Raw genomic sequence first — 17195 nt, 5'->3', positions numbered from 1 at the left:
TTGAGGGTTTTGGTGCATTGGGAAGCTTGGGAACCTTGTTTTGATGATTGGGGAATGTTTAGGTATGATTTTGGAGGCTTTGGAGTGTTAAAAACACGTTTGGGAATGGCCCAGAGTTGAGGGCCGCGGCCCTGTTCTTGGGGTGTCGCAGCCCTGCCTTGAAGAAGCAGGTGGAGTTTTTTGTGCTTGATGGGTGTCATGGCCCTTGATGGAGGGTGCTGCGGCCCTTGCCTCAGGGAACTCTGGGGGCCGCGGCCCAAGGTGCTAGGGCCGCAGCCCTTGCCCAGTTTTCGCCCCATTTGCTCGTTTTGACCCCGGGAACCTAGTTTTAGGCCTTGGGAGTGTCCTTACTACTTGGATTAGTTTGGATTGATCTCTTGGAGGCTAGATATTGGTTTGAGAACCCTTGATTATCATGTTATTGATGGTATCCTATAATGTGTTGTGATTAGGTAACCGCTAAAGGACTAAAAGCTAAACCGTTCTCAAGGGTCGTTCTTTTGTTCATTCTAGCTCGAATCAGGGGTAAGAAAAATGCACCCCAAATGTGACATGAATGGTTATTCATGAGGCATGTTGGTTGTATAAATGTGGACATGAATTGATTGTGGAATACTTAGCAAATGTTGCTCACTTGTGCATGGTACTGACTCATTAGTCAGATTTGGCAAAGGTGCTAGTACCAACTGTGAAGCTGTGACTTATTAGTCAGGTTTGGCAGTGGTACTGGGCACTGGTCACATAGTGCTGACTCATTAATCAGGACGGTCTTAGCGTGTTTAACGCAAGCCAGTAAAGAGTAGATCTAATCGACTTTCTGCATTGAATGACTCAAGAAGTATTAATGCTGGACCGACCTCAAGTTCGATGAATATTATAAGCGCTTGTGTGGCTTACCCATCAGTCACTCACTTGATAAAGTAGAGACTTACCCATCAGTCTCTCATTTGTTGAAGGCTAGTGGATTACCTAGCAGCCACTCTTCCACTTGAATTAGTGACCTGCTTGTCAGTCACTCAGTATGGTTTATCAAGACCTCAAGTGATATTCACTCATCTGTTTGAAAGCTATGAGCTATGTGTGATTATAATGATAATCATTTGATGATGTATACATATAATGTTATGTTTTCTTGCTGGGCTTTGGCTCATGGGTGCTATGTGGTGCAGGTAAAGGAAAAGAAAAGCTCACCCAGCCTTGAGTGGAGAGCTTAGGTGCTGATGTGTACATATGCGGCCGCTTGACCATCACGACCAAGGAGTTCTCAGAGGAACTAGGGGGTTTACCCTATTTTTGCCGCTTAGGTCAGTGGGGTTTGAAATTTTGGAACAGTAATGACCTTTTTGAGTTGTAAATAACTTGTAAATGTTCTTGGGGGCCCATGAACAGTTTTATGTATCAATAAAACATATCCTTTCCTTTTTACTGGTTTTCACCTTAACCTGTTAATAACACTTAGAACACGTTTTTAACCAAAGGACTCAGGCAATGAGTCAAATTTTCGGTTCACCGTTCACCGTAACTGTTCTGGGGTAACCAGGGCGTTACACGCCGCCTCATGCTCCGGTCGTCTGCACTGCACCTGAAAGTTACACTAATGTGTCTCCTATGCAGGCTTTGACAGAGGAAGGAGATAATGATAGTTAGTATTGGTTTGGGTTTTTGTAAATGGTTGTTTGTTGTTCGTGTGCTATTTTTCCTTTCTGATCTTTGGATAGAAATGTCGTGTTTCTATATTGATTTAAATGCTAAAGGAAACTATCATATTTGTTATATCTTCAACTCATCAAAGTTATTATGTCTATAGTTCCATTCCGCACTTTTCATAGTCACGATTTATGTTTGTTCCTTTTCTTTTCTTTGATGCTAGTCCCATTCGATACGTATTCTTGCTATGATAGGATGTTGCATAAGCTGTTTAGACCATTTGCCCTTGGAAACACTCGTGAACAATACCATTGGTGGGAGTCGTTACCATCTAATCATTCCTACTCACTCTTTACACATTTTATTCTCTCTGCTTCTTTGAAGTATTATCATATTAAAATATCAAAAATGCGCTATCAGGTGAAGTGCATCGACCATGGTATTCTTCTCGTAGGCTGAGCAAAATTTTCTACCGAGATCAATGGCTTGTTTATTCACGGACTCTACAGCACATGCTGAATAATTTTCTTCTGTTTTGTATCGCGAGTTTACGCTATCAGTTAGGTTTGGAAGCTTTGCAGTGCGCCTTTGCGGATTATGCACGTAGATACGCTCCTCATTTTTCGTGCTCTATGCATCACCATGGACTCCACTAACTTGATTCATTACTCATGATGTTCAATGTTTTCATATTATTCTATAGTTTTTACAGAATCAATATTTTGTGCATTCGTTTTTCACTTTTTTTTCGACCTTCTCTTCTTCTTCCTTTTGTTTTAATCGAGCTGTTCAAAGTTGTTGACGTAGTGATTCAGCTGTCTTTTTTTTTATTATTGTATAAGTTGTCCATCGTTCATCTGCGGAATGAGGGATAATTCTTTGCATTTTTTCATCACCTGTTATTAATCAAGTAATCGATTTATTTTTCTACATGTTAACGTTAATTTGCACTAAGCTCTGCGCACGATATATTATTCTGTAACATCAATCTAATAAAATATTCATTTATTACGTAGAAATTGTTACAAGTGAGTACATGAGTTTGCACAACTATTATCATTTATTCAAATACATTTATCTTAATCTTATTACGTGTCCACATCTACTTCTACTACCCAAACTTTTCTTGCTTACTTTGTGTCTGCTACCCATACTTTTCTTTGTTTGGACAATATGGGCTTTACCTCTTTTTTTCTCTGTATGAGTCAAAGAGGATGAGCCCCGAGGCATGACATGCATGCACTTGGGTTCTACTGGTTGGCAGGTGTGTAGATCGGCTTGGCTATTGAGTAGAGTCCAACAGTTGTCGATTTCAACATTTTGGCTCCAGCGCTCCAAGATCGACCATTTGGGGTGCAGTGATGGTTAGCCGTTACCAAATGGAACAACCATTGGGTTGAGCTGAGCCACTAGGGATTCCTCATTTTCATTCAGATACCCCATGAGAGCTATGCTTCAAATGGCGGAGTAAATGGATAAATCACTTTTTGCATCCTAAACTTTCCTCTCTCGTCATGCCTTGCTTGGTAGCCGTGCCAACTCCCTAGTTGCATAGATCTCCCCCTACCTGATTGATGTTACCCTTGCTGGTAGCATTAGGTGAGTAGGAGGGCGTTCTCTCTTGGGACTCATGCTTCCATCTGAGCAACGCATCTCACTCAAGAGGCATGACTCAAATTGGAAGATGGGGAAGTGTGTGTTGCCAGGATGGGTGCGTTCTTACTGAATGTGCTCTGACTTGATTGGTCTTCACACGCCCAGGGTTAATGTCGCCCTTTGTTTGCTTAGATCTGATTGCTCTTCCAAGATGGGTTGAAGCCATTCTTCGCCATCGTCGTTGCCAAGGGTGATGCTTTTTTTCATCGTCGTCACCGAATTTTCGCAAACGTTTGGATCATATTATTCATCGATTTTTTCCACAGATTCTCACACTGCTTGAATGTATGAGATGCAAGTTTCATCTCTCCCTTGTTGCCCTCACTTTTCTTTCTTCTTCCTTTCACCTCCTCATTTTCTTTTATTTTAGAAATAAAGAATGATATTGATATAATTTTTTTTTTAATTTTCTTCACTGATTCGTTCTCGACGGATACAACTTTCTGGACGTCGTTCCTCATTGTTATGTCACTCTATTTATAGGCTAAAGGAGTCTGAACCCTAACGGCTTTGCCATTAAATGACATAGCGCTTTATTAGTTATTCTGTCAAAGGTGCCATTATTGTTATAACTACCCCCAAATTCTTTGCAATTTCCCCAGGTTTCAGATGGTCTTAATCGCATGTTCTGACTCTTGCTGACAATATTCAATAGTACCATGACATAGTGTACTTGTTAGTGGTCTATTTCTCACTTTTACTAAGTATCACGTGGTTACCATCTTGCTATAACAACAAATGCTCAATAATTGAATTATGAAACAATCGTATTCACTTGGTTCAACAAATCAATCTTCATTAATCAAAAGAAAAATGGTTTGAGATCTGCTGATAAAAGCCACTTTTATTGATTGGAACTATTTGCTACAATCTGTGCTGAACAATTGTGTACAATAATACAAACTAAAAATAATATTTCTTTAATCACATAGAGTTCCACGTTCTTGGTATGGACTTCCCTCCATGAATTTCCTACAAAGCATATGAACCCTTTCCCATTACCTTAGCGATATAGATTGGACCTTCCCAATTTGGTTCCAACTTTCGTTGGTTTCTAGTGAATCGTTTGAGCACCCATTCTCCTGCTTAAAATTCCCTCGGGTTGATTCATTTTTGGTATTGCTATTCGGCAATCATTTTGTACTTCATATTACAGATGTGGGCGACTTGCCTGAATTCTTCCAAGAGAACTAAAATTGTGCGCTAACTACTCGACATTCAAAGGCGGCGTAGCAACTATATCTGTGCGCAGAGTGGGAAACCCTATCTCTGTTGGGATAACCGCTTCTGTGCCATATACCATAGCATACAAAGACTCTTCTGTAGAGGTTTTGCGCATAGTTCTGTATGTCCAAAGTACTTTTGGCAAATCCTCCAGCCAAGCTCCCTTCTTATCTTCCAAATCTTTCTAGATGTTATTGAAAATGATCTAATTTGTGGCTTTAGCTTGCCCATTCCCTTATGGATAACTCACTGAAGAAAATCCCAAATAAATTTTGAATTGCTGGCACAACTCTTTGACTTTGGTGTTATTAAATGGCGTACCATTATCAACAATAATCTCTTTAGGAATTCCAAGATGACATATTATGTGCTTCCACACAAAATTTATGGTAACAACCTTGTTCACCGTGTTGTAAGCTTCCCTAACTACCCATTTTGTGTAATAGTTAGTAGCTAGCAGGACGTAGTGCTTGACACCCGTAGCTTTCGGCAACTCTCCCACTATGTCCATTCCCTATTTCGCAAATGGCCAAGGTGCAACCAAAAAATGCAAAGATTAGTTGGATTGTAACGCCCTGGATAACTAAGACCGTTACACTGTGTGTTTATAAAGTGCCAGACTTGTTAATCAAGTCATTTAATTAAAATTGTGTTACTGAAACTACAAAGGAACTAGGGTTAAAAGTGTTTTGGTCTCAAAAGCCACATTTTCATTAAGAAGCATCATCTGTTTACAGGGGATCCCAAAAATATTAAGTTTAAAGACTGTTTACAAAAGACACAAGGTTTATACACAATATCAGGCCTTATTAAGGCAAAACAGACAATTAGGTAATCCCTGTCCTGATCCACTCCTCGACCATGGCGATCGAACAGCTGGCTATGTACATTCCACCTTGGAGCTCTCCACCTCAGGCTTGGTCCAATCTGCCTTTGCCTTTACCTGCACCACGTAGCACCCGTGAGCCAAGGCCCAGCAAGAAAACACAACAACAGAGCATAAGCAATCAACAGACATATCCATATCTCACGTTGCATCACAAGTTCTCAAACATATAATCATTCAGTATGACCAAGTATTCAACACACTAAGCATATCAATTCATATCACATATCACTGCACAAATGATAACTAGGGCTAGCGCTCTTAGGATGCTCCCTCCGTTATCTCACTGACTCTGGCCCGCTTAAGCCGAGCTCAGTGAATGTTAAGCTATCCTCGGCTACCAGTGGCCAAGTTGCGCCCTATGCGCAAGTATTATGTACAGCACTCTTAGGCCGCTTTTACATGTCCCATGGCGTAATACCATCATTGACTCGATACAATTCTCGGGAGCACTTAGTCCCATCACAAACATATAATCGGGTGCAATTTTCTTACCTTTCAATTCACTAGCTTTGATCCCTCGACTCCTTGAGCACGATCCCCCTCGAGCCCTAGCGCTCACCTGAACACAATCATGGGCCAAAGTCATTATCCATCCTCAAGTTCAAAACCTAGCCTCGGGGCCAATCCCAAGCCCTCGGGAGGTCCTAGTTCCACCAAACAAGGTGGTGGAATCAAACCCCAAACCCTAGGTCAAAAGCCCTTGCAAATAACCCTAAAATCCCATTCAGAAGGCAGGGTAACGCTACAGCGCTCATGGGAGGGCGCTACAGCGCTACAAACAGAAGCAAAACCCCATCAGAAAACTTGGCCTAGCGCTACAGCGCCCAAAGGCTAGCGCTGTAGCGCTAGTCACAGACTGGCCAACACCAGTTTTTCCCTTCTGCGATTTCCTCGAACCAATCTCAACCAAAACTCTTCCAAATCTTCCCCAACCTCAAAAACAACCTTATGACCATACTCCACTCATCCCAAGCACCCCAAATACCTAGAACTCAAACATATGCATCCCCAAACTCAAAATTCACCATAGCCACTCCTAAGCACTAAAACTCAGCAGAAACCAGCTAAACAACAAAGTTGGAGTTTAGAATTTATACCTCTGGTGGAATTTCGACCTCAAGGTGCTTCTAGACTTCCTTGGCTTGCTTCTCCTCAACCCTTGGCTCCAACTTCCATAGAATTCCCATTAACACAACTTAAACAACCTAGCTAGGAACCAAAACCAGAGCTGAAGAAACTTATAGAATTTTACCTCAAGTGTTGATGTCCTCTTGCTAGACCTCTGCCAATTCCTCAAACCTAGCTTAGGATCCTTGATGCTTAGTTTATCCCAGCTCTTCTCTGAGCTTTGGTCCAGAAATCCTCAAGAAAGGTGGTGAGAGAACCACAAACCGACCCAAGCAAGTGCAACTCTGTTTTTCCCTTCCTTTTCTCCTTTCTTTCTTTTTTCTTCTTTTCTCTCTTTTAGACTTCTATAACTTTCTACAATTCCCACTAACATAAAGCCTTGGTAATACTTAACTCCTGTAAGCCAAATGACTATTATGCCCTCCCTATTAAATCTAAGCCCTTTTAATCCACTTAAGGGCATTTTAGTCACTTTACCCAATTCCCGCTAACTCCTCGAGTGTCTCTAATATTTCACGCTTAATTCCCGATACCTAACTAATCACCAATAATATTCCTCAATGTCAAAATAGACTCCCATACATATTCACTAAATTCCCATTTATACCCCTGAGCTCACCCCAAGCCGGGTATAAGTCCCCGCCATGACTTTTCCGCTACTTTGCTCACTAGGATTGTCTCGAGTCACAGATCACAGATATATCCATATAATAATGTGGTCTCGACAATTATCACATATATCAAAGCAGTTATGCCCATAATGGCCAAAATTACGATTATGCCCTTCTAACCTAATCAGGGCCTATATGCATACTAATACACATAGTCATGCATCTCAAATATTCAAATAATCATATAACATGCTTTAAATCATAATCATGCATCTTAATCATTAAAACCACACATAATTCCCATTATGCCCTCCAGGCACACTAATCAAGGCCCTTAAGCCTTATTAGTGAATTTGGGTCGTTACATGGATGATGTATCAATAATGCATGACGCTGGCATTTATCACATACTTTAGCATACCGCCCTGCCTCACTCATCATGTACGACCAATAATATCCTATTGTTAAGGCTTTATGGGCAAGAGTCTGTCCTCCTGAATAGTTGCTGCACATGCCTTCATGGATTTCCTCAATCAATTTCTTAGCTTCGTTTGGCCTTAAGCACTTGAGGTACGGTCCATTAATAGATTTATGATACAACTAATCATTAATCAACACATATCGTGCAACCTTTGCCTTTAAACACCTGGTTGCATCTTTATCAACGGGCAACGCTCCTCCTTTAAGATATCCCACAATAAGGTCCATCCAACATTCACTCACTTACTCTATCTCGAAGCATGTTTTTGTTTATCACCTTTGGTTTCACTTAAAATGATTGAAGAGCTGTGTGTGAGCCTTCTTTGCCAGCTCATTTGCTCGGCAATTCATTTCCCTTGGAACTTGTGTGAGTTCAAACTACGTGAACTTAGTTTGTAAGCCCTGGACGTTATTCAAATATGTCACCATTCTTGGCTCTTTGGCGTCAAAATTTCCACTAATTTTCTTAGTCACCAACTTTGAATTTGCTCTGACTCTTAATCGTTTAATAGCAAGATTGACTGCCATCTCTAATCCATATATCAATGCTTCATATTCTGCCTCAATATTAGTCATTTTTTCACTTAATTGTAAAACTTCTTCAATCCTCAGACCTAATGGGGCTTCCAATACCACTCCTATCCCTGCCAAACTAGCATTCGCCGATCCATCTATGCTCATCACCACAGCCAATCTTCTTCCATAAGTGGCACTGCTCGTTCTGGCTCATCAGAAAAGGAATTGATTTCAACTAGAAAGTCTGCCAAAACCTGTCCTTTCTTTGATTTCCTGGGCGCGAACCTTATGTTATACGCAGAGAGATCGATTGCCTACTTGGACATACGTCCTGAAAGGTCAGGTTTTGATAATATTTGCTTCAAAGGGAATTCAGTTAGCACAGTCACCACATGAGCCTCGAAGTACTGTCTTAGCCTTTTTTTAGCACAGTCACCAATTTCTCTAAGATGCTATAGCGTGTTTCAGCATCTAATAGCATTTTACTCATATAAAAAATTGGCTTTTGTTTTCCCTTTTCTTTCTTAAACAACATTGCATTCACCATTATTGCGGACACTGCTAAATACATAAACAGTTCCTCATCTTACTCTGGTGCGCTCAACACTGTGGCGAACTCAAATAATTCTTCAATTATTCAAATGCTTTGCGTTGTTCCTCTCCCCACATAGACTGCGAATTCTTCTTTATACACTGAAAAAGGGTTCACAGCGGTCCAACATTTCGCGAAATGAATCGGCTTAACGCAACAATATTGTCCGTGATTTTTTGCACATCCCGCACGGTGCATGGCTCAGTAACCTCGGACAGAGTTGCTATTTTTGTCGAGTTCGCCTCTATGCCCCTTTTACTGACGATATGCCTCAGGAAATGTCTCGAGGTCACCTCGAATGTGCATTTTGTCAGATTTAGCTTCATGTTATATTTGTTTAGTACACCAAAGCATTCTCTCAAATGTTCCAGATGTCAGTCTCCTTCCTAGATTTTATGACCATATCATTAATGTATACTTCAATTATATACCCCATTTGCTCAACAAAATCTTATTCATTAGCCTCTGATATGTTTCTCTAGCGTTGCGCAACCCAAATGACATTACTTTATAACAATATAACCCTCATTCTATTTTGAAGGCTATATGGATCCTATCTTCCTCAGCCATTAGGTTTATGTTTAATTTTAACTTTGATTTTGTTATTTAAATTTAATTTAATATAATTTAAAATACAATATTAAAATAAATATTTCATTTTAATTTATATTTTATATTAATAAATTAAATAATTAATAAAATACAAGGGTATTTTGGTCATATTAAAAATATTATGACCAGAATTCCTTCCAGGGTATTAGTCCAAATTGCCATTTAACAAAACACAGGGTACGATCGGTAACTTTTGCAAAACACGAGGTCTAAAATTGTATTTACCATTTATATAATGTAAAGAAAAAACTAATAAATATAGGTATATTTGCGACAAAACTGTATAATCTTTTCGAGTTGACGTACCAACAATCCCAATAAAAAATTTTGACGGCAATACCCCCGTCTGTTATATTTTCTTTGAAAACATCCAATTTGGACCCCTAAGTGCCAACAAGGACCATGTGGCATGGATTCATTTGTCCACATGTGTGGTGACATGTCTATATTTACTGACTTGTCCATTTTTTTTCCTCAAAAAATCATATAAATTAAAATTAAAAAATATTTAAAATAATAACAAGTTCTTTTAATTAAAAACTAGATGACTTTTCTTTAATTAAATAAATAAAAACAACACAACCATGAGTTCAATACCAAAAACAATACCCATTACAAACCCAAAAATTTGAATACCTAGTACAATCAATGTCCATTACAAACCCAAAAGGTGTAATACCCATTATAATCAATACTCAATACAAATCCAGAAAGTTTAATACTCTGTATAATTGACACTCAATAAAAAATAACATAGAAATTTTAAAAACAAAATATCGTTGATGTTCAATAAATACCCAAACATTTTAAGAGCAATACTCCTAACAACACAAAAAAAACAACTCAAATACCCAAAAAAATTATGGCAAAATTAGCTAAACAGTAAATAAGAACAAAGGAAAAAAAGAAAAAAAATCAGTCGAAGAACTAATGAAAAGAAGACAAAAATGAAGATTTGTTCTTGTGCCACAGTTGCCCAAATTTGTTCGTCATGGAGCTCCACTGTTGCCGTTCATGGAGCCCAAGTCGTGAGCACCTCGGTCATCACAAAACTTGCAAGAAAAAAAGGAAGAACTTGAATGAATAAAAAAAGAAAAAAGGGAGAAGAAGAGACAAAATTTATCAACCTAGAAACTCGCACATGCTCCTCTCGTTCATCTTCTCAAAACCTAGATCTGAAGGTGCTGGTCATCGGAGTTCGCAATGGTTGTCGTAGTAGCTAAGGAAGGCAACGCAGAGACCATCAGAGCACCTGGGAGCCCTTCATCTTCACATCTTGCACCAATGCTCCCAGTCGGCGTCCTCGACGATGTCCATGCAGCCCTCCATCTTTGCATCTTGCATCAGCATCGTGCTCCCATCCCAAAACCTAAGAAAGAAGAAGAAGAAGAAGAAGAAGAAGAAGAAGAAGAAGGGGGGAGGCGGTTGAAGAAATTAGAGTTAGGGTTTGCCTATTTTTTCTTCACAAGTTTTCAATTTAGGTTAATTTAATATATTAATTAAGTTAATTTTAATTAAATTAAATTTTAAATATTTATTATATTTTAGTTTTAGTAAATAAGTCTATGTCATTAAGTAATGGACATGTAAATAGCTACATGGACAATTGAATCCATGCCACGTGGTCCTTGTTGGCACTTAACGGTCCAAAGTGGACGACTGCAAGGAACATGTAGTAGTCGAGGGTATTGCTGTCAAAATTTTTAATTGGGGTTATTGGTGTGTCAACTAAAAAAGATTCGAGGATTTTGCCGCAAATATCCCATACATATATAAATTATTTAGTGGTACTTATTCAGAGTCTCTCAATTATTTTGTCTAAATTTTAATTAAAATAAAAAATATAGAATTATACAGTAGCAGAACCACAACTTGTCTAGGTAGTCAATAGCCCCTTAAAAAAATTTGAGAATTAGATTTTTTTATAGGTTAATAATAGAGTATTCGAACTTCTTGAAAAGAAAAATTAATTATAGGAAAATTGGTGTCTAAAGTCCCAGCTTTTTTCAAAATTGTAGCATTTAAGTCCTCGATCTTTTCTTTTTTGGCGTCAATAGTCTCAAACATTTATGCTGAGTTCTCATTTTCATGGATTGTTAACGGTTAGGGAAAATGTGCACCAATTGTGTAACTCATTAGTGGTGAAAAATACATATTTATTGATTTTAAATGTCTAAATAAATTAAGTTTTAATTATTATTTTCATTGAATTAATTTGATTTGTTTTATATATGAAAATATTTTATTATGATTTAATTTATTGTTATTTTGTAGGAATTAAATGTGTATTTTGGCACTTTGAAATGAAAAAAGTTATGAAGATTTAACGCTGAAAAAGAATAAAAAGTTGGCATTTTTGAAAGCCTTCAACCCAAAAATAGGCCATACCTTCCGCCCAGCAACCCAAGGCTCGCCACGTGGCTTCTCCTCCGCACGCCACGCGGTCCAGCCAGCCCAACCGACCCGCCCGACCACCTGACCCGCGCCTGGCCCAGCTCCCACCTCTCTGCTGTGCCACATGGTGCCACACAATTAGCCAACCCTCCCTTCCACCTGCTAGGCGCCTGCACCATGACACACTAGCTGCTCTTGTGTGTGCCTCGGTCCGCATGCAATCCCATCAACTGCTGCATTCCATTTATGCATGGCAACATGGGGCGGTGAGACGGGGCTGGGCGGGACCCCGCTATTAATTCAAGCGGGGCGGGGCTGCCCCACCTCAAATTTTTTTTTTTTCTATACTCTAACCCAATGTTAAAATTTATTATTTTGAGATATATGCAACTATTATATATTTTTCTCAACATTTTTATTTATATGATGTCTCAGTGTTGTTTCTACAATGGTGATGTGTCTTTCTATGTATTTATGGTACCTTTTTATATTAGTATTCTTTTTTTCTTTCTCTTTAGTCAAGAAAAATAGATTACAAATATCTAAGTATACTGTGATTTTACAAATGAGATAATATATATTTTGAAACTTTTTATATTGAAATGGGGCCATATATTGTATATACTATTTAGAATTTCATTTCTTACATTTAATCTAATTTAATTATATTCAAATTTTCTTTTAAAAAAAAGTTAAGCGGGTAGGGGCAGACCGCCTCAATTCAGTCGAGGTAGGTTGACTTGACCCGCTCCAAGGAACTTATCGGGGCAGGGCAGAATGTTAGCAGGGCGTGGCGGGGTGAAAGCGGCCCCGCCCCATTTACATGCCTAATTCCATTTCTCACATCCTGCATGCAAAAGAGAAAAAATTGAATGACCAATGGATAATAGCAATAATAATATTAATATTTATATTAATATTTTATTGTTGATATTTTTCCATCTCCAGCCTTGTTTAACGTGTGAAAGAAAAATGGCTTATTCATTACACAAAAATGAGTTATTTTTGGATTATTTACATTTTACCATTTCAGCCAATATTTTTGTCATTTGTGTAATCCCCCAATTTCATTTTTTTATTGCATTTTAGTCTTTTTTGAGACTCTATAAATATGAGCTCTTTTTATTAGTTTCATATGTAATTTTTAGGTAATAAAACTCTATTTAGTCTCATTTCTAATATTTTCTATATAGTATTTTATGAGAATGTTTATCATAATAGGCTAACCTTCTTAGGAAGGTTAAAATGATCTTATATGCACTATGACTTTATTTGATATTTTTGATTCACTATGTGCTTCAAGTTTATATATTTGAGTGATTTATTTTCTTTTATTTCTTTCTCTTCATCTTATTATCTCTATTTATATTTGTTAATAGTATATAGATTTTGTCAAACACTTTCTATGTATTATCAAATTAGTAAAAATAATATAGATAATATCTTTATCATTTTCTTCATTTCATTCATATATATTTATTTTTGCTAAATCTATATAGAATTAGTCATGTTATATCTATGTATTTTATAAATAGTTTAAATAATATTTGTGTGAGGTTTTATATCCAATCTTTTATTGCATTATTGCCAATGGTATATTGTCATTTTTTGATTTCTTATAAGACTTATCTCCTCATTCCAAGATAAAGACTATTAATCACTTAGATGCCTTTTTGTGAAATATATTTGTGCTTCAATGTTAAATCTTTCAAATGAATAGTTGGGATGTGAATTATTCATTTGTGTAATTTTTGTGAATCAAATATCCAAATAAATAAGTATGCATATATGTGACTCTTGCTCCTTCCTATTTGTTACATTTTGTTACATCACACTTTTATCTTATCTTTATTTCTAATATTTAAATCTAAAAAACAACAAAAATATCACTTGTTCTAATTTTCTCACATTATTTACCTTTCCCTCTATTTATTTTTAACTTTGTTTATTTACCTCATTGTGGAATCGATCGCCCGATCATACAACCACCACTAGTGGAAGTCACGTTTGGGCGTTAATCAAATTTTGGCGCCATTGCAGGGAATGTAATAGTAAGTAAATGTTCTCATTTAAAAAGGTAAAGAGGTAAGTAATTCTATCTTCCTTTTTTTTCTCTAAAAAAATACAAAAAAAGAAAAAGAAAATCAATTTTTTTTAGAAATAATAGTGTAATATTACAAGTAGAAACCAAAGATTATTCCTAATTGGCTTCAAAGTCTATGTTACCGTTCGCTCTTCACTTTTGAACCTTGGGGAGTTCTAACGAGTGGATGACGAGTGGTTCCTTGGAAACCTTCCTAATACATATTGGAATATTTCTTAAAATATACTTGCATTATTACATAGTTAAACCTTCCATATAATATAATCTCTTGATACTCAAAGTATACTTTGATGTTGCGGTTTTAACTGATCTTCCTCATTAGCAAAGATTTATTGGGATTGTTTTCAAAAAAAAAAAAAAAAAAAAGAACTAATGAAGCTCGAAGTATGCTCTAAGGTTATGGTTTTATCTGATCTTCCTCATCAGAAAATATTTCTTGGATTATCATTTCATTTAGTTTATTTACTTATTTACTTCTAGTAATTTTTTTTATTGTTAAAAATAATGAATGAAGATGTTGTTTTGAGCTTTATACTGAGGGTACTAGCTATTTTAGGAGTGCTCACAAACTTAGTTTAAGACAATACTGAGAATTCGAGGTTTTAGAAGCTAAGTTTGATAGTGAAAATCACGAGATTACAAAAGTAGATTATGATGAACCATATAGTGACTATGTCGACCATAGAAATCATAATCTTAGCTGGAACAACCCCGTTGATTTTAGTTGGAAGTCTGAGTACAACTACCATGCACCACCTTTTGAGCACAATTTTTATAACTCTTACCATGAACCTTAATATAATGATTGGCCTAATAGGGATCCTTTTGAGGGCACATGTAACACATTTATGGAGGCACAAAGAGAGTTTAATACACAATTTATGGAGGAACTTAGAGAACTTAAGGCTCAACTCTCGGAGAGGACCGACGTTGTTAACTCACATAATGAAAGGCACTGGCAAAAAGCGACATTACCAAGGGGAAAATGCTTCGAGAAAAAAGACACACACCAACAAAAAAATTAATTTACGAAGTTGTGAAAATGAATTTTGCTGGTGCAAAAGTGCGACAGTCATTCTCAAAACTTTTGCCGGCGCAAGGAAAAGTCTGATTTTGTCAAGATATGAGACACTTTTATCAGTGCAAAAATGTTAGGATTAATGCCCTAAAAGCATGTAAAGACATTTTATTGGTTTTAAATAAAAGTACAATTTTATTATATTTGAATGTTATAATTATTGTTTGAATTAATTATATGATAATATCAAGAAAATTCCCTATTCATTCATGAGAATATGATCTAGTATTAGTAAGAGAGAATTAAGATCATATATAATGAATAAAATAGTCAGCAACATATTAAAGTATGAAATCTTTAATGAATGGTTACTAGTACAGTTTGCTAAGCATACGAAATGCGAGTAATCTAAATTCAGATTACTGATGTGGATAGATATCTTAGTAAAGGTAATGTATATAATGGAAATTATATAGGACAGGACCGATGCGAATTAATTATCTTTATAAACTTGTAGTTTGACATAAATATTTAGTTCATATCATAATAGATGATCATGAACTCCTATTTGTGTTTATTGGATCTTTTGATTCACTCGTTAAGGTCTCTTAGAATAATGAGGCTAATGACTTTTGTCTTGGAGATTCAAAATCATGGATGGCTGGGAACATGAATTACAATATTGGAATCCATGCTTTCCTAACAGATTGAATATTGGTTCCCATAAGGGTTAATTCTGGAACTGAATAGTTATTGAACTCAAATATATAATTAGATTATAGATTAATTATTCGCTAGTGAATTAATGGTAATGAAGGATCAAGAGGTAATTAGAAGGGTAAAACGATAATTTTGACCAGCTCTAACTAACGAACCAATAATGGAGGACAGAAATAGATATATTGATTATATCAATGTACTACAAAAGAAAACTCTGTCAATATAATTCTATAAATACTTAGAGTGCAATTTCATATTTATAGTGGAGTAATCATGGAATTAATAAATAAGATTATTAGATTAAAGAGTTTGATTAATAATCTGGTTTATTGGAGTTTCGTATTATAGGTCCATGGTCCCCAGATCACCTCTGTCCTACACTGTCAAGGGTAAGGATGTCAAAAGAAAGATTTTTAGAGAAAATGACTAAATTACAAAGGAATTAATTTTCCTGGAAAAGGAAATAATTATGTGATAATTATGAGTAATTGATTAATTGTGAATTAATTAATTATTTAACTATATAGTTTTTATTTTGAAAAACTATTGGTTAAAATTAATATTAATCTTGTTTGGATTAATATAAAGAGAAAAAATAATAAATATTTTATTTACAATATGATCTTTATTTATTTAATTAATTTAAAATTGATATTTTAAGATAAAGTTAATTTTGAATTAACTGATATTTATGTTGGGATAAATATATTGTCTTAAAAGTTGATTAAATAAACAAATGAGAAAATTAGGGAAACCCTAATAGGGCTTGGCGACACACACTATATAGTATAATGTGTGGTGCCTAACTTGGGGATTTTTATCCCTGGGATTTTGGTACACCTAGATTTCGAGACCAGAATTATGACCTCGAAAGCTGGACTCGTCAAGTATGAGCTCGAGATATATGAAATACATGTTTATGATCCAGTTGTAAAACCTCCGAAGTAAGATGGCAATCTCGAAGACATGTAACCTCGAGATTCTTTCTAGGCTCAAAAGGGCATAGCATTGGGGTACATCCGTTATCGAGTGCCTTCGAATCGAGTAGTCCGAGCTTAAAAAGTACAGGCTCGAATATGACAGCCTCGATGGTATTTATCTGCTCCGAGCAAGTCTTGGAATAAGATGGCCAAGTCGTAACATGACCGTAAGCCTTGACTAACACGATGCTGGTTGCTGACCTCGGAGATTCGATGAGTCATCTGATGTAACACATTCCGTATGTTTAAATATATTTATTGTTGTAACATCCTAACATTAAAGGGAAATTAACAAGTTTGTTATCCGTTTCTAGGTCTTCAGGGGACGTTTCCTTGTATATAGGAGTTACAACATTTAATGTAATTACTTGAATTAATATGCAGAAGTATCTTCCCGAAATATATGGGAATGAACTTTGTAGCCTCTCTATAAATAGAGAGGTAATGATCACTTGTAAAGGACCGATCATCTGATATCTTGAGAGAAAACTCTAGGTAATTCATCTCTGAAGGGTTTCCAGAAAACTCCAAGTCTTAATAACATAGACTCGTGGACTAGGCAGATTTAACTGCTGAACCACGTAAAAACCTTATTGTTCCACTATATTATTCATTCACACTGTA

At 36.5% G+C, this 17195-nt stretch overlaps 1 long non-coding RNA gene across 1 annotated transcript; it reads right to left on the bottom strand.

Moving 5' to 3' along the window:
* Positions 1–9929: 9929 nt before the first annotated feature.
* On the bottom strand, positions 9930–11093 carry LOC133789628 (uncharacterized). Its single transcript, XR_009873643.1, has 2 exons — positions 10483–11093; positions 9930–10407 (listed from the first exon to the last, which is right to left on the bottom strand). It is a non-coding gene; the product is annotated as an uncharacterized LOC133789628 (long non-coding RNA).
* Positions 11094–17195: the final 6102 nt, after the last annotated feature.

The sequence above is a fragment of the Humulus lupulus genome, chromosome 7 (genome assembly GCF_963169125.1).
Source record: "Humulus lupulus chromosome 7, drHumLupu1.1, whole genome shotgun sequence".
Taxonomy (NCBI): domain Eukaryota; kingdom Viridiplantae; phylum Streptophyta; class Magnoliopsida; order Rosales; family Cannabaceae; genus Humulus; species Humulus lupulus.
Note: the sequence above shows the minus strand (reverse complement) of the source record. Positions and strands in the feature narration are given on the sequence as shown.